Below are 18839 nucleotides of genomic sequence, written 5' to 3' on the forward strand. Positions count from 1 at the left end.
GCGGGCTGGCGGGCGGCGGCTGCTCCGCTTCGCCGCTGGGGCTCAGGCTCCGCGGCCTGCCATGGGCGGGGCTGAGCCGGGCCTCCGCTTAACTCCTTCCAGCCCGGCCCACCGGCAGCGGTCACGCCCCCTCAGGTACACAACTCCTAACCCGTGGCGGCGACACCCTAGGCGAGAGGGTCTACGACGCGGGGCCAAATAAGTTCAGGCCTGAAATAACGGAAGGGAATTATGGGCTGATTGTGCGTACGCGCAGCTCAAATACCTTTTAGCTTCCCTAGGAGTCCTTTCTTCCCACCCTCAGCCCACTGTCTACAGAGAGCCGAGCTCAGGAAGCCACCGGATTCCTGGGCTCCGTGGGCCAGAAGGGCAGAAAAGTAGACACTTCAAGCCTAGCCACAATCGGAGGTAGCCCAGCAACCTGTCTACCTTCCTGGCTCCCCCGCTCTGGCCCAACCTGCCCATTTCCCAGGTCTCGACCCTTACACCCCTGGATTCCCGGACACTTTCTCCCTTCTCGGGCGGTTGTATCGTGAGCCAGCCCGTCCCTGGTGTGGCCCACACCTCGTTACTCCATCCCGCCTCCCTCGAATATAGTTCAGAGGAAGAGAGGAGTATCTGTTCAGTGACTACCCAACAACCTCCTTCTCTTTCCTCCAAATGACCCTATCTCTCTGCCGAGAAGCCTCCACCTGCCCGGAAGCCCCTCCTTCCGCGAGATCCCACGCCTCGGCAAAGCCCCGCCCCTCCAGGAGCCCTTTCCTTCGGAGACCCCTCTCTTTCTCAGTGAGATGCCCGCTTCAGAAGGACCTTTCCTCACTATGATACTGCTACCGTCACTATGTATCAGAACCCCTCAGTGCGACACCCCTCCTCTGTGTGTTCCTCCCACACAATGAGATCCCACCTCTCAGAGTGACTCCACCGGTCATTGTGACCCCTCCTTTAACGCGACTCCTCCCCTCAGTGTGGCCCAGCCCTAATCAGCGTGACCCCTCTCTGGAGGTTCCGCCCTCCACCTTGTAGGAATCAGTCTGCCCCCTCAGGCTGGAGGAGAAGTTGCAGTAGGCCTCTTAAGTGGGCGCTGGGTCCTGAATGCGCACGCACGGTGCACTCACCGAACCCAACGCTTCCGGTTCTCTGCTGGCTCCTCCCTCGGGGGGGGGGGGTTGGTAAAATAGCCAATTATCGCCAGGGATGAAAGACGCCTCCCGGGCGACCGTTTGTGGGCGGCAGTGAGCGGCTTGCCACCTAGCGGCAGAATGGAGGATGGCGGGAGTGAGGTCGGCAGGTCTCGGAAACGAGAAGGCTTGAAGGAGGAAGGCAGAGTTCTTTTAAAAAATTCTCAAGTACTGCATTTCTATTTCTGTGGTAAGATGCAAGGGAAGTTAAGGCAAGCACATTCCGCATCCGTGTGCGTGCTCGCCTTCTAACAGCGTCCTGTCCAGTGATTCTATGAGGGTTGGAGCCAAGTTCTATTTAATTGTCCAGGGCTAATGAGAAAAGAAAAAGCAGTCTTAGATTATAAACGATGCGTTAGGGTCGAGAGAAGCCCGGATACACCGTACAGCGGAAAGTTTCGCACAGGTTTGGAAAGAGAATGGGAGAGGTTCACAGCCCTTCCAGAGCCAGTGGAGAACAGTCTGTGCCTGGGCCTTGTGCATCATGTGCCTTCTTCCAGAGGCAATTTGATCTCAGCAAAACAAACTCATTCATCACGTTAATGTTAATTTAACACCCGCAACTATTTAATTTGTAAATGTGCTTCCTATAGTTGTATGAGATCTGTAAACACTAGGAATTTATGCTTCATTTTGTTAAAGTATTATTATAATAGATAATGTAATTGACATATGTCTAACCCTTTATCCAAGTTTGAGAGTTACTGTTGTTGCTGGTGGTAGTAATTCCAAGCAGATGAGCAAGGATCCTGTTTTAGAAAGATCACTGTGGTGGTTGTATGGATGTGGGGAGACTGATGAGGAAGGAAGCTCTGCCAATGCTCAGTCAGGAGAGGATGAGAGACTGAACTAGGATAGGGATAATAGGGAAGGAGAAGAGGAAACATTCAACTAGTCTGGGGAAACTTGCGGATCGATTCAAAGTCAGGTCAGTGGAGAGAAAGCATCAGCCAGGAGCATTTTTAAGTTTGTAGCTTAGACGACTGGGTGATATCAACCGAGATAAAGACTCCAGGAAGAAAGTTTGGGTGGGAGAAGTCAGATGTTTGCCACAAAAAGAGATGTGATGATAAAGGAAACAAAGTGGCTGCCATCATCCAAGTAGAGTGTATATAGGGAGAAGAGTGGTCTGACAGGAATCCTGGGGAACACCCACATTAAAAGGGTGTGTGGATGAAGAGAATTCCAGGAAGGAGAATGTGAAGAATTCTACTGAAGCTGAAAGAAAGGAAGAGAATCTGGGAGGCTGGTGCCATGGAATTCAAGGAATGGGGAATTTAGGGAAAGTGAAATAATGAAGAGTATTAAGTAGTACAGAGGGGTCTGCTACGATGAATTTTAAGTATTCCTTAATTTAAGTTATTAGAAGATCCTTTTGTGGTTGTTTTTCTGACTTTTATGATAGAAAAATGTCAAACATAAAAAGAAAGAAGAAACATTATAGAACAATGAATGGTTATTTTATCTTGGGTAAGACCATTTTATTGGAGAACCTTGTACAAAATCACTTGCCTATGCCTCAGTTGTACTGTTGTCATAAGTGATCTGGCTGGGGTGAAGGCACCTGCTTTCAGGTACCCTCTATGCCAATGATTCTCCAATGATCAATTCATGGCCAATCTTGTTTCATCTAACTCTATATCCCTGCTCTCTCTCCCCACTTAATTATTTGGTGTGTATTTTTGATATATCATTTCATCAATAAATATTTCAGTATGTTACCTTTAAAAGATGAGGATTCTTCTTAAAAACAAAATCACAGCACCATATCACACCCAAAGAAGCCCAATAGTTCCTTAATATCAAGTCTCTATTTGCTCACATTTCCCTCATAGTCTTATAAATGTTTCATTTAAGAAACTGTTCGGGGGCGCCTGGGTGGCTCAGTCGGTTAAGCGTCCGGCTTCGGCTCAGGTCAGATCTCACGGTTCGTGGTTCCAGCCCCGCGTCCGGCTCTGTGCTGACAGCTAGCTCAGAGCCTGGAGCCTGTTTCGGATTCTGTGTCTCCCTCTCTCTCTGACCCTCCCCTGCTCGCACTGTCTCTCTCTGTCTCTCAAAAATAAATAAAAAGCATTAAAAAAAATTAAAAAAAAGAAAAAAAGAAACTGTTTGGGGCACCTGGGTGGCTTAGTTGGTTAAGTGTCTGACTTTGGTCTGACTTTGGCTCAGGGTATGATCTTGCAGTTCATGAGTTCAAGCCCAGTGTCAGAGCCTGACAGCTCAGAGCCTGGAGCCTGCTTCTTACTCTACGTCTCCCTCTCTCTCTGACCCTCCCCTGCTCATGCTCTGTCTCTCTCTCTCAAAAATAAACAAACATTTAAAAAAAAAGAAATTGTTTGAATCAAAATCCAAATAAGGTCAATACATCACAGCTGATATATCTCTTAAATCTTTTTAAATCTTTAAGTTCATCCTCCATCTTTTTTCCTTTACTGGTTTTGTTGTTGTTGTTGTTGTTGATCTTTTCAAAGTTTATTTTTTTGAAGTAATCTCTCTATCCAACATGGATCTTGAACTTACAACCTTGAGATTAAGAGTTGCATGTTCCACTGCGTAGGCCAGCCAGGAGCCCCTATTTGTTTGTGTGTTTGTTTGTTTTAATGTTTACTTATTTTGAGAGAGACACACACCGTGAGTGGGTGAGGGGCAGAGAGAGAGGGAGAGAGAATCCCAAGCAGGCTCCTTGCAGTAGGTGTGGAACCTGCGGGGCTCAATCTGAGGACGACAAGATCTTGACCTGACCTGAAATCAAGAGTCAGAGTCTTAAACAACCGAGCCACCCAGATGCCTGTTTGCTTTCTAAAGAAACCATGTCATTTGTTCTGTAGGGTTTCTCAAAGTCTGAATTTTTTGAGCTTCTTCTGGTAAATTTATCATGTTTCTCAGTCCCCTGTATTTCTGGTAAATTGTGGGTTTAGTTCTCTCTCTCTTTCTCTTTTAGTTTAGTACTCTTATGAGGATGCATACAATGGCCTTTTTGTGAGGTAAATGAGGATGCTCATTGTCTACACCAGGGTTTCTCAAACCTGGCACTACTGAGATTTGGGGCAGATAATTCTTAATTGTAGGTGGCTGTCTGTGCACTGTAGGGTGTTTAGCAACATCCTGGGCCTCTTATCCACTGGATGTCAGTAGCAACTCCCCCAGTCGTGATAATCAAAAATGTCTCTAGATATAGCCAGTTGTCCCAGGGGGACAAAAATTATCCCTGATCGAGAACCACTGCTCTAGTTTCATCAATAAAGGAGTTAGAAAATAATAGTCTCATTCTGTTTTGCCTTCTTTGTTTAGTAGGTAGACTATCTCTATAAAGAGAGACTTTTCCGCAACAGTTTGTTTCCCAGAGATATATTTCATGCAGGAAAGACAAGAAAAATGCTTGTTTCTCATTTATTTTACCACCTTTTAATGAGTTGGTTCCCTTGCATCCTCCAAAAGTGACCAATGAGGTTCTTTTTATAGTACCATTATGAACTCATAATTTAACACATGTATGTTGTATCTCAATCGTTGGCTGTTTTTATCATTTTTAAATTGTCCTATTTTGGGGCACCTGGGTGGCTCAGTTGGTTGGGCCTCCAGCTTCAGCTTAGGTCAGATCTCATGTTCATGGGTTTGAGCCCCGCGTTGGGCTCTGTGCTGGCAGCTAGCTCAGAGCCTGGAGCCTGCTTCTGGTTCTGTGTCTCCTTCTCTCTCTGCCCCTCCCGCTCTCATGCTCTGTCTCTCTCTGTATCAAAAATAAATAAAACATTAAAAAAAATTTAAATTGTCCTATTTTGACCAGTTGGAACTTATTCAGGGTGGATTCTGAGGGTTTTTTTGACACAACCCTTAAGGTTTTTGCTATTAAATATAGCAAAATATTCCGTGCTTATTTTGTGTATTCTTAGACTGGACTGGTATCTGCTATTTTTTCCAATGATTCGTAGTTTCTTTTAGTTGGAAATGGTATTTAGAGACCATAATCTGGGATACAAGATTATTTGACCATAGGAAGAGCAGTTTTATGAGTATAGTTGATTACCTATTGTCCTCAAAACAGTCCCCGCTACCATCTCTTTATTATGAAAAATTTCAAACATGCAAAAAGTTGAAGGAATGCACAATGAAGGCCTGTGTACCTTCATCTAGATTCAACAACTTTTTAAAATTGTTTTTTTAATGCTTTATTTATTTTTGAGAGAGAGAGACATGGCGTGAGCAGGGGAGGGTCAGAGAGAGAGGGACACACAGTATCTGAAGATAAGCTCCAGGCTCTGAGCTAGATATCAACACAGAACCTGACGTGGGGCTTGAACTCACAACCGTGAGATCATGACCTGAGCCAAAGTCAGATGCTTAACCGACTGAGCCACCCAGGCGCCCCTAGATTCAACAATTATTAACATTTTCTGTTTGTTCTCTTTGTATGTCTCTCTCTAATGTGGTATGATATATGACCTGATATAATAAATTTTTATTGTACCATTTGATAACAAGTTGCTGACATCATGGCATTATTAGCATTATCCCCTAAGGTCATTTTCTCTATAATCAAAATACCATTATCACACCTTGAATTACTTTCTTCATTTGGTTTCTTGATCCTCCTCATATTTTATTGGCTCTTTCTTCTAGGTCTCTTTTGCTGATCTCTTACATCTTCCTGACCTCTAAACAGTGGCATACCCAGGGCTCCATCATTAGACCTCTTCTGTTCTCTCTACACACATGCACAGCTGGTCATTTCTCTGGCTTGAGACCCTCAGTATAATGTTGAGTGAAGTAATGTTAATAGACACTTGTATTTTGTTCCTGATCTTTAAAAGTATGCTTGTAATTTTTCAGTTTCTTTTTAAATAAAGTTTATTCATTCTTTTTTTTTTAATTTTTTTTTAATGTTTTATTTATTTTTGACACTAGAGAGACAGAGCATGAGAGGGGGAGGGGCAGAGAGAGAAGGAGACACAGAACTGGAAGCAGGCTCCAGGGTCTGAGCTAGCTGTCAGCACAGAGCCCGACACGGGGCTCGAACCCACAAACGTGAGATCTGACCTGAGCCGAAGTCGGAGGCTTAACCGACTGAGCCACCCAGGCGCCCCATATTCATTCTTGAAAGAGAGAGTGCAGGGGAGGGGCAGAGATAGAGGGAGAAAGAGAATCCCAAGCAGGCTCCCCGCTATCAGGGTAGAACTGGATGTGGGGCTGGAACTCACAAACTGTGGGATCATGACCTGAGCAAAACTCAAGTTGGATGCTTAACTGACTGAACCAGCCAGGTGCCCCTTAATCTTTCACTATTAAGTTTCATGTTTATTGTGAGTTTTTTGGTAGCTACCTATGCCAATTACCTCTTACACAGAAGTGGCACGTAACTAATAACATCAAAACCCAGTGGCATAGGAGCGCCTGGGGGGCTCAGCTCGTTAAGCTTCCAACTTCAGTTCAGGTCATGAGCTCACAGTTCATGAGTTTGAGCCCTGTGTTGGGCTCTGTGCTGACGGCTTGGAGCCTGGAGCCTGGTTCGGATTTGATGTCTCCTCTCTCTTCCCCTCTCCTGGTCACACTCTGTCTCTCTCTCTCACTCAAAAATTAATAAGCATTAAAAAAACAGTGGCATAAAACAATTACTTATTCTCATAAATCTATGGGTTGACTGAAGTCAGCATTCTAAACTAGGATTAGCTAGAGTGTTTTGCTGTGTGCCATCTGTTTCTGGTTCTTCCTGGGACCAGCTGGATAGCCTGGGCACGTTCTTCTCATTGTGCTAGAAGAAGGGTAAGAAGACAAGTACGGTTTTGCAACTGCTTTTCATGCCTGAGGGTCATGTCATGTCTGTCAACATTCCAGTGGCCAAAGCAAGTCATATGGCCAAGCCCAAAGTATACTGTCTAAAGCAGGGATGGGAGGAAGGGAGAAAAAATATTTCTAAACAATAATACATTTAATTTTCTAAAATTAAACCAACTTTGCATTTATAGAATAAACCTAACTTGCTCTTGATGTTTTTTCTTTTTCTTCTTCTTCTCCTTCTCATTCCCCTCCTCTCTTCGCCCCCCCACCCCCGGCCCCATTATTAGATTTGGGTTGCTTTTTTGGGGTATTTTACAGTTTTTTTTAATCAGTTTTCTATTGAAATATAATTCAAATGCCATATAATTCACCCATTTAAAGTATAAAATTCAGGAGGTTTTGTTATATACACAGTTATGCAACTATCATCACAATAAATTCTAGAATATTTTCATCATTCCAAGAAGAAACCTCATGTCTGTTGGCACTCACTCCCTATATCTCCCCACCCCCATACTCCTTCACCCACAGTCCTTGGTAACCATTAGTTAACTTTCTCATTGTATAGATTTACCTCTTCTGGACAGTTTTTATATGGAATCATGCAATATATGGTCTCTCGTATCTTGTTTTTTTCACTCAGCATAACGTTTTCAGGGTTCATCCATGTGATAGCATGTATCCCTACTCCATTCTTTTTTTATTGCTGAATAATATTCCACTGTGTGAATGTACCATGTTTGTTCATTGGCCGATTGCCATTTTGGTTGTTTCCATTTTTTAGCTATTATGAACGATGCTCCTATGACTATTCATGTACAGGTTTTTGTGTGGACGTATGTTTTCATTGCCTCCTGTTCCTCATGTATATTGTTCCTCTATTCTTCCTTTACTACCTTTGTTTGGTTTAAGCTATATCTTTTAGCATACCATTATAGTTTTCCTATTTTTTTTAACTTACATATTTTACTTACTTTCCTAGTGGTTGCTCTATGGATTACAATCTAGTCAAATTGTTGAAAGGCAAACACACAATTACCTCAGCCTAATATAGTTGATTTGCTTTGGGTAATTGCTGAAGAACTACTTAATGAGTAGTGCTGGCTCGTAAGAAAGCTATTGATAGTGGAATTCATTTTCCATGTGATAAGCCATCTTATACTCCTCTTATTATCATTGTTTTCAGTAACTTCTTAGGGATTTATGGTTAAGCAGATAAATATTTTCTTCTTTTCCAACACTTATGGTTTTATTACTTATTTTTGTTTCATGCACCATCTAGAATAATGTTCAATAATAAAGGTGATAGTGATCAGTTTTGTCTTGGTTCTGACTTCTATAAGATTGCCTAAAGTGAAGGACTATCAACTCTACATTCTGGCATCCAATTTATGCCAATGGCAAACATAGCTAATCCTTAGTACTTTTTTTGCTGAGCCACAGCCCTTTTTCAGAAACCTCACAGTAACATTCCTGTAAGTAACTAGTTAATTAGAACTGATAAAATGAATGAGATCTGTTTGCCAATTCTGGCCCTGCCTTTTCTCTTGGATGTAGTTTGATGTTGGCTGTTCATTTCAAATATTCTTTATCACGTTTCTGTTTCTGGTTTACTAAAAGCCTTTTTAAAAATCACAAATGGGAGCACACCTGGGTGGCTCAGTCAGTTAAGGGTCTAACTTCGGCTCAGGTCATGATCTCATGGTCCCTGGGTTCGGTCCCTGGGTTCGAGCCAGCCTCCCACCAGGCTCTGTGCTGACAGCCCAGAGCCTGGAGGCTGCATAGGATTCTGGGCTCCCCCTCCTGCTTTGCCCCTCCCCTACTCATGCTCTGTCTCGCACTGTCTCTCAAAAATAAATGTTAAAAAAAAAAAAGATTCCGACTCTTGTTATTGGTTCAGGACATGATCTCAGGGTTTGTAGATTGAGCTCTGCATCAGACTCCGCGCTACTGGTGCAGAGCCTGCTTTGGGTTCCCTCTCCCTCTCTCTCTCTCTCTCTCTCTCTCTCTCTCTCTCTCTCTCTCTCTTTCTCTGCCTTGACCCCTCCCGTGTGAACGCTTTCTCTCTCAAAATAAATAAATAAACTTGAAAAAAAATTCACAAATGGGGGGTGCCTGGGTGGCTCAGTTGGTTGAGTGTTGGACTCTTGATCTCAGGCTTGTGAGTTCAAGCCCTGTGTTGGGCTTCACACAAGTGAAGCCTCATTAAAAAAAAAAGTATCTTAAGTTTTTTTAAATGTTTATTTACTTTTTAAAAAATTTATTTATTTATTAATAGTTTATTGTCAAATTGGTTTCCATATAACACCCAGTGCTCTTCCCGAGAAGTGCCCTCCTCCATTACCACCAACCCTCTTCCTTTCTCCCCCTTCCCCTTCAGCCTTTGGTTAGTTTTCAGTACTTTTGAGAGAGAGAGACACACACACACAGAGTGTGAGTGGGGGAGGGATAGAGAGAGAGGGAAACACAGACTCCCAAGCAGGCTTCAGGTTCAGAGCAGTCAGCACCGAGCCCAACACCAGGCTCAGACTGACGGACTGCGAGATCATGACCTGAGCCGAGGTTAGCCGCTTCAGTGACTGAGCAACTCGGGTGCCCCAAAAGTATCTTTAAAAAAAAAATCACAAATGGATATTTTAGTTTTAAATGATTTTCCCATGTCTGTTAGAGTGATGAAATGTCTGTTTGCTGTATTCATGTTAATTATATTGATAGATTTTCTAGTTCAATCATTGCTGTAATCCTAGAAACCGATGCATATTATTCTTTTACAATACTAGAGGTGCCTGGGTGAGCCTCACGTTGGACTCTATGTTGACAGCTCAGAACCTGGATCCTTCGGTTTCTGTGTCTCCCTCTCTTTCTGTCCTTCCCCCACTCATGCTGGGAGTGTGTGTCTCTCTCTCTCAAAAATAAACATTAAAAAAATTTACAATGTTGCTAATTTTTTTCTTAGTTCATATGTGCCAGACATCAGCGCTTCATGCTAGGGATACAACTGTGAACAATATAGACAGATAAAGTATTTGCCCATATTGAGCTCTCAATTCAGGGCTGAGAAAAGAACATTTGTTGGCTCTCCCTGATGCTGTGCCTTTGGCAGAAATCACTCAAGATATGCTGTCTTGCAGAGCCTTGGGAGGTCCCAGAAACAGGGCCACGATTGTTTGGTGGTATTTGCCATTGGATTGGAGGAGAGAAGACAGTGATGGCAAGCATCCTGCTATTTGCAATCCCTGATTTGATGTTTTATTTAGGATTTTTCATCTGTATAACTTGTGTGAGATTGTTAGGTCTTAACAATGTTGTAAATTGAGTGTAACGTGGGTGTTTTGGTAGGGGGCATCTATTTGCGTTTTCAGTTTCTTCTATGGCTATTGTCTTATTTGGGTATTCTGTATCATTTGGGGTTGCTTTTCATTTATAGTTTCCCAGACAATATTAATCGCACTGAGATTTTTTTTTTTGGTTTAGTTATATGGTTTCACTTAGTATTTTTTTTTTTTTTTTTTTAGTGTTTATTTATTTTTGAGAGCGAGTGTGTGAGCAGGAGGAGAGGCAGAGGGAGAGGGAGACAGAAAATCCGACCAGGCTCTGCGCTGTGTGGGTTTGGCTTTTGGCTTTGTCCAGCAAAGCTGAGAATGGCAGAAAGGATTACTCAAGACTCCACAAGTCAAGAGAGGTGAGAGGGAGGCTAAGGGAAGTGTCCCTGAGCCGTTTTCAAGCTCTTGTATTTATCGAGCGTACCTTTAGGATAGTATTGTGCAATATGTCAGTGGGCTACGTGCCAGTAAGAACGTATAGATAACGTGCAGAAACTCACGTGTGGAACTTGAGAAACTTAACAGAAGACTATGGGGAAAGGGAAGGGGAAAAATAGTTACAGAGAGGGAGGGAGGCAAAATAAAAGACTCTTAAATACAGAGAACAAACTGAGGGTTGATGGGGCGCGTGGGGTAAGGGGAAAATGGGTGATAGGCATTGAGGAGGCACTTGTTGGATCTGCAGTGGGTGTTGTTTGTAAGCAATGAATCACAGAAATCTACTCCCAAAACCAAGAGCTCATCATATACAAATGTAGCCAACTTGACAATAAATTATTTCTTTAAAAAAGTGCAGAAAAACAAGACAGCTGTTTAGCTGACTGAGCCACCCAGGCGCCCCCAGGTAGTTAGTTGGTTTTAGACTTGTTTATCCGACTAGACTGCAGCTTATTCTGCTGATGTCCTCACGGTCTGTAGTCCCTCATCCCCTGCTCTTGCTCTAGGCACAGCTAATTAGTAAGCGTCGCCACTTCATCTGCTGGGAGGCCAGGCTTTAGAGAGGCGAATGTGGTATAGATATCAGTGTCCATCTATATCTGCTTCTCCTTTCTTCATGGGCACGTGGAATCTCAGACTTCCGGGCTGCAAAATGTTAACAATTGATAAACCTAGGTAAAGGTTATATTTTTATTGTGATTTTTCTGTAGGTTGATTTTTTTTTCCAAATTTAAAAGTTTAAAAAATATACCAGGGGTGCCTGGGTGGCTCAGTCGGTTAAGCTTCCGACTTTGGCTCAGGTCAGATCTCACATTCCTGGGTTCGAGCCCCGCATTAGGCTCTGTGCTGACAGCTAGCTCAGGGCCTGGAGCCTGCATCTGGTTCTGTGTCTCCTTCTCTCTGCCCCTCCCCCTCTCATGCTCTGTCTCTCTCTGTATCAAAAATAAATAAACATTAAAAAATTAAAAAAAATAAAAATAAAAAAATAAAAAATAAAAAATATACCAGAGCCCTAATTCCCAGAATAACCTCGATGGGGCCAGCCATGAATATTTTTAAAAAACACTCTAGGTAATTCTGAAGCCTATTCCTGCTTAAGAAATCACTGTTGTAGGGGTGCCTGGGTGGCTCAGTCGGTTAATGTCTGACCTCCGCTCAGGTCATGATCTCACAGTTTGTGGGTTGGAGCTCCGCGTCAGACTCTGCTGACGGCTCAGAGCCTGGAGCCTGCTTTGGATTCTGTGCCTCCCTCTCTCTCTGCCCCTCTCCTATTCATCATGAAAAGAGATCCAGAGAGGTTTACTAATTTACCCAAGGTTGTACAGTTACTAAGTGATAGATCTAGGACCAAGCCTATGTCCTTAGTCATGATGTCAGTATGCACTTGAGGCTAAAATTTGCCTCTGAATTAAGCTTTGATTGAATTCTCAGTTGTTATCTCTAAATGATGGTATATAATCATCCTTTTTTTTTTTCGTTGCTCCAAGAAATATTTAAGAGGGCATTTAAAAAATGTCTTAGTGTTGGATTTTTTGTTTGGTTAACCTAATTTTTATTTTTCCTTTACAGGTTTATCGTGTTTGTGTGAAAAAAAATGTAGCTTATTTTGTGCTTGTTGGGATTTTTGAGATTTCCCTTTGTGGCTTTTCTAAAGTAATTAAAAAAAAATCTCCATTGTGGCATTTATTGTATTTTGACTTTCTCTGTATCTCTGTCTCTTCTTTAAGTTGTAAAATCACTGAGGTTAGGAATTATGGCTAATTCATCTGTTCATCTCTGTATTGACCAGAATGTAATTGCCTGGCAGAGATGTTCAATAAAAGTTAGTGGACTGAATAAATTAATATTGATCCTTATGGATTTTAAGAATACTATACATATAAAAAGGCCAGAAGGAGGGGTCCCTGGGAAGCTCAGTTGGTTAAGTGTCTGGCTTGATTTTGGCTCAGATTGTGATTTTTTTTTTAATGTTTTTATTTATTTATTTATTTTTGATACAGAGAGAGACAGAGCATGAGACGGGGAGGGGCAGAGAGAGAAGGAGACACAGAACCGGAAGCAGGCTCCAGGCTCTGAGCTAGCTGTCAGCACAGAGCCTGACGCAGGGCTCGAACCCACGAATGTGAGATCCGACCTGAGCCGAAGTCGGAGGCTTAGCCGATGAGCCACCCAGGCGCCCCAGATTGTGATTTTTTAAAAAATTTATAGTTTATTGTCAAGTTGGTTTCCGTATAACACCTAGTGCTCTTCCCCACAAGTGCCCTCCTCCATGCCCATCACCCCCTTCCCCAGATTGTGATCTTATGGTTCAAGAAATTGAGCCTGGAGTGGCACCCCGCACCGGCTGGGATTCTCTGTCTCTCCTCTCTCTTTCTCTCTCTCAAAAACAAACAAACAAACGAAGCCTGAAAAATACTGCCATTCCCTTTCCTTTGATTCCATATCATATTGATAGTGGCCTATTTTCAGGAAAGCTAATAGTTGAATAAGATTCAATTGGAGCTGCATCCTAAGAGGAAAATGCACATTTGAAAGATCATTGAAACATATGATACTTTACAAATATAATTGCATTTAGAAATTATTACTCTAAAAGCATGTCAAAATTTCTATTATTTTTTAAAATGTGTTTTTTTAAGCCCATAACATATTTGCACTGGTAAATAGATAAGGGAGTTAGAACTGGAAGGAATCTTTTTCTTTTTTTCCTTTTAAAAATTTTAAAGTAATCTCCACACCCAATACGGGGCTTAAAGTCACAACCCCGAGATGAAGAGTCGCCTTCCCGACTGACTGAGCCAGGCAGGTGCCCCAGAACTGGAAAGAGTCTCAGTAGCCATCCGACGCATCTCTTTCATTTTACGGATGCGGCTCAATGACTTTCAGTGATTTGCCCAGGCCTGTACTATCCGTCCCATGCTCTTGTCAGGGCTAGACTATATGACTGGTTTTTACGTCCCCTGTGTATAGCTAATAAATCATTATTCATATTCTGGTATTCCTTTTTAATATTTTGACTTCTTGAGTTACTAAAACCAGAAAAGTATATTAAAGTCTCCTAGTCAATACCACTGTTTCTGGTCATTTCTACTTGGATTCCTTCCATCCCCACAAAACCTCAGTTGTCAAATGCTCAGATTTGGGTGATCATAATCTTTCACTTAAGATATAGTCTCATCATTGGTCCATGCTTTGATTGATTCATTCTTAATGTGTAATAATAAGCATTATGAAACCACTATCCCAAACAAAAACTGGGACCTTGACAGTAACGTGTATGGTCTCCTCTCTCATTGTATCTCCTTCCATGTGAGGCAGCATCTGAAACTCATGCCTGTAATTACCTTGTTTTCCTTTTTATGTAGGTTTATTGCATCTCTCCCTCTTTGTATATTTCTTTTTGCCTATTTTGCCCATCCCCTCTGGCAACCACCACTTTGTTCTCTATATTTATGAGTCTGTTCATTCATTTTGTTTTGTTTTCTGGATCCTACATATAAGAGAAATCATGTGGTGTTTGCCTTTCTTGGTCTGACTTACTTAACTTAGCATAAATGCCCTCTAGGTCCAACCAAGTTGTTGCAAATGGTACAATTTCATTCTTTTCTTATGGCTGAGTAATACTGCATTGTTATATATAGACCACATCTTTATCCATTCATCTTACTGATAAACACTTAGGTTGCTTCCAGATGTTGGCTATTGTAAATAATATCGTAATGAATTAATATTTTCATTAGTAGAATTATTGGATCATTTGATCTATTGAATTTAAAAAAGGTTTCATGTTGTTTGTAATCTTTTGGATTTTATTTTTTTCACTTCTCATTTCACTCTTGATCTGAGAAATGTTTTTCAAAGGCCCCATGATTTTCTTCTTATTCATCCTTGTAGAGGGGATTTATGCTTGCTCAGTATTGTCTTACAATCAAATTACTGACCTGGAATCCATCTGAAATTTTTGTTTGATAAATATTCTGATTGATTTTTAAAAACAGATATAGTTTACATATGACATTATATTAGTTTTAGGTGTCCAACATAATGATTTGATATTTGTACTTACATGAAATTTTACAGCAATTCCTGATCAGGACTGAAGGCAGAGCCACAAAGTTATAGACTGCTGTTTTGGAGACCTAACAGGCTGTGTGGAACGGGCAGGGCACTGACGTGGCTTTCCTAACTGGACCTTCATTTCATGGATGGGTGGGATCCCAGTGAAACTTTTCCTCCCCCAACACTGGGTGTGCAGGGCCCACCAGGAGCAAGTTGTGGTTGGGTTGCCATGACGACTATCCCCTGGAATAGGGGCACAGAGGCAATGAGCATTCCTATAGGCCCCTTAGCTAGTTCTCTTTCTTCCCACGTTTGAATACCTGTCTGACTTTCTGGGACTTAGAAATATTGTCTACACAGATGGAAACAATAATAGTAACAGGACATTTCACCAATAGTAGACTGCTGCTTCACAAACACAAATCTAAGACTAACTGTAACCTGTTCCTTACTTGTATTAACTCACACACTGATTCTAACTGCCATGGTCTATTCTACAGAATTTGTTCTAGTCTCTATATTTAAAAAAAATTTTTTTTTAAATATTTACTTTTGAGAGAGACAGAGAGAGAGAGAGAGGGAGGGAGGGAGGGAGGAGGGGCAGAGAAAGAGGGAGACACAGAATCTAAACCACGCTCCAGGCTCTGAGCTGTCAGCAAAGAGCTCAACTCAGGGCTTGAACTCACAAACTGAGAGATCATGACCTGAGCTGAAGTCAGATGCTTAACTGACTGAGTTACCCAGCTGTCTACGTCTAATCTATACTCCAAATTAAATTCGAACTTTCAGTTTCTCAGCTTCACACTTTACCCCGAGCCCCCAGCCTCTGTTATTGTCCTCAGTTCTTTTCCTTTCTCCCATTCCCACCAAATTCCAACCAAACACTATGAATTGCTATTTAGTTAGCACTTAACATAAGCAAACACTGGGCCAGTTACTCTTTTCGTATTCTCATGCTGCTATCTTGTCTTGCTAGTCTTGCTATCTATTTTGTCCTACTCAATAAGGAAGTAACAGTTGTGTACTCATTTTATGGATAAGAAATCTGAGGCTTGATAAGATGAATTGGGCCAAGGTCCATATCTCTAGTGAAGCTAGGATTTGAACTAATTTTTGTTGTTGTTTTTTTTTTATTGTTATGTTATAATGCCTTAGGCTCTAAGTAAAAGAAAACTTAAATTGGCTTTAACAATAATGAAATTAAGTATTTCATATAAAAAGGTTGGTTAAGGGGCGCCTGGGTGGCTCAGCTGGTTAAGCATCTGACTCTTGGTTTTGACTCAGGTCATGTCTCATGGTTCCTGGGTGTAAGCCCCTTGTAGGCTCATTGATAGCACAGAGCCTCCTTGGGTGGATTATCTCTCTCCATCTCTATCTGTCCACCCCCCCTCCCCCATTTGTGCTTGGTCACTCTCTCTCAAAATAAATAAACATTTAAAAAAAGGTTGATTAGTTCAGTAGCTCATCAAGGACCCAGGCCTTTCTACTTTACCAACTATCCTTGCTGTATTCAGGCTTTGTCCCCAGATTAGCTTTGCATTCCACAAGGTTTCATGATGTCTACCAAAGTTCTGTCATGTCCATATAACTTCTAGAGGCAGGAAATGACATCATTCTTTCTTGTCCATCTCTATTTCTCTAATTTGTCATGCATCTTTTTTTAAAGATGTTTTTAACATTTATTTATTTTGAGAGAGAGAGAGACAGACACAGAGAGAGACAGAGAGACAGAGCACAAGCAGGGTAGGGGCAAAAAGAGAGGGAGACATAGAATCCAAAGCAGGCTTCAGGCTCTGTGCTGACAGCTCATGAACCATGAGATCCATGACCTGAGCCAAAGTCAGACACTTAACTGATTGAGCCACCCAGGCACCTCTGTCATGCATCTTTTTAAAGAGCATCTTAAATTGCTTACTTTTCTTAGGACCTTCTCTCATTCTGGCTGACTTCCCTTTATTGTCCAGAATGCCATCAGCCCATGACTAAGTAATTGGTGGCAAGGGGAAGAGGATCACTATAATGGGCTTAGCCTAATTAAGACTCATTCCTAGGGCTGGCTCCAAGCTTCCCTGAAGTTTCTGGCTGCTCCACAGAACAGAATTAAGGTTCTATTAGGAAGGAGATGGGAGTAGGGAACAGGTATGCAGTGTGCAACCAACAGTTGCATTGGATTCTATTACAGAATCCACAAGTCCAAGTTAACCGTGACACACTTGCTTTTCTGGGCTCTCCCCTCAGTTTCCATCCTCATCTATCATATTTCCTTAACAGTGAGCCAAGTCCTCTACAACTCAAGCTCTAAAGGACACATTCCAAGGCCGTCCTTGGCAGAAGAGTGAGGAATGTGAAATGTGTTTCTTGGGGCCCAGTGTTCCTGTGCAATCCCCAGGTCAGTGACACGTGCTTGGTCAGCCTGGGCTCTGCCAGTTGGATAGGGGGAAGAGCAGAGACTCTGCCTCCTGGAAAGGGGTACTCGCCTGGCCCTGACTCAGCCCCAGAGCTGAGTTCCAGTCATGCTCCCTTCTCTCTAAGATCTCCTTTTGTTAAACAAATATTTTTTGTTTTTTAAAATTTATTTTTATTTATTTATTTACTTATTTAATTTTATTTTTGATATATAGAGAGACAGGGCATGAGCAGGGGAGGGTCAGAGAGAGAGGGAGACACAGAATGTGAAGCAGGCTCTAGGCTCTGATTTGTCAGCATAGAGCCTGATGCAGGGCTTGAACCCACGGACTATGAGATCATGACCTAAGCTGAAGTCGGACGCTTAGCCGACTGAGCCACCCAGGTGCCCCTAAAATTTTTTTTAATGTTTATTTTGAGAGAGAGTGAGCAGGGGAGGGGCAGACAGAAAAACTGAGCAGGCTCTGCGCTGTTCCATCCCATGAACAGTGAGATAATGACCTGAGCTGAAATCAAGAGCTGGATGCTTTAAAGAACTGAGCCACTCAGGCACCTCCCCGATTTTTGTATAGTTTATTATTTTGAGAGAGAGGGAGACAGAATCCTAAGCAGGCTCCTTGCTGTCAGCACAGAGCCTGACACAGGGCTTGAACCCACAAACCATAAGATTGTGACCTGAGACGAAGTCAAGAGTCAGACTGACACCCAACTGGGCCACCCAGGTACCCGTCCCCCCTTTTTAAAAAAATTTTAAAGTAAGCTCTGCAGCCAGTGTGGGGTTTGAACTTATGACCCTGAGATCAAGAGTTGTGTGCTCTACCAACTGAGCCAGCCAGGTACCCCCTGAATTGTTTTCTTAACAAATTCTAATTTGTTCTTAAAACCCTAGTCTTAAAAACCCAACATTACCATCATATCTCCTTTCTGTGAACTCCCACAGTAGGAAACCCATATCCAGTGAATTTACTAACCAGTCACAGATCTCCCATATGTGTTAGAAGCTTTGAGAAAATATTAGACAATAGGGAAGAAAATTTAGTTTTAGTAGCTGTGTGCCAGGTGCCCAGGGTAAATTCTTTCCATACTGACTTTATCCTTAGCAGCACCCTGGTAGGTTGGGTTATTTTAACTTTGGTGTTGGAGTTTAGGGAATTCAGGTTCAGAAGAAGTTAAGTCGCCTGCTCACAAAAGGTAAAGTTGGCTGGAGGCCACAAGCTATTAGGAGTACATGTCTGCGTGACCTCATGCCCCTGCTCTTTCTCCTACCCCTGCCCTTCTGACTTCATGGTCTTTACTGTTACCAAACACATTTGTATTTATTAATTTGAGCCTCACAACAGTAGCAAGGTGAGTCCTCGATTCTGCATTTTGTTAATGATTGTAGGGTTCAGAGATACTAAATGAATTGCCCAAAGCTATGGGGAGTTTAGCTTCTCTGACTACAGAACAGTATTTATTGAATGATGATCCAGATTATGGTAGGTAATCAAGAAATAATTCTTGTCAGATTAAATTACTGAAAATAAACAACGTCACTGCTTTGAGGCCCCTAGGTTCCTTTTTCTCCCTGTCACCTCCCCTCTGGGCTTCCCTCAGAGACCTCTTTTCCCAGGAACTGTCACCTCCAACCAAGACTCACAAAGAGTAGCACCCACATGTC

This window comes from Suricata suricatta, chromosome 13 (genome assembly GCF_006229205.1).
Source record: "Suricata suricatta isolate VVHF042 chromosome 13, meerkat_22Aug2017_6uvM2_HiC, whole genome shotgun sequence".
NCBI classification, from domain to species: domain Eukaryota; kingdom Metazoa; phylum Chordata; class Mammalia; order Carnivora; family Herpestidae; genus Suricata; species Suricata suricatta.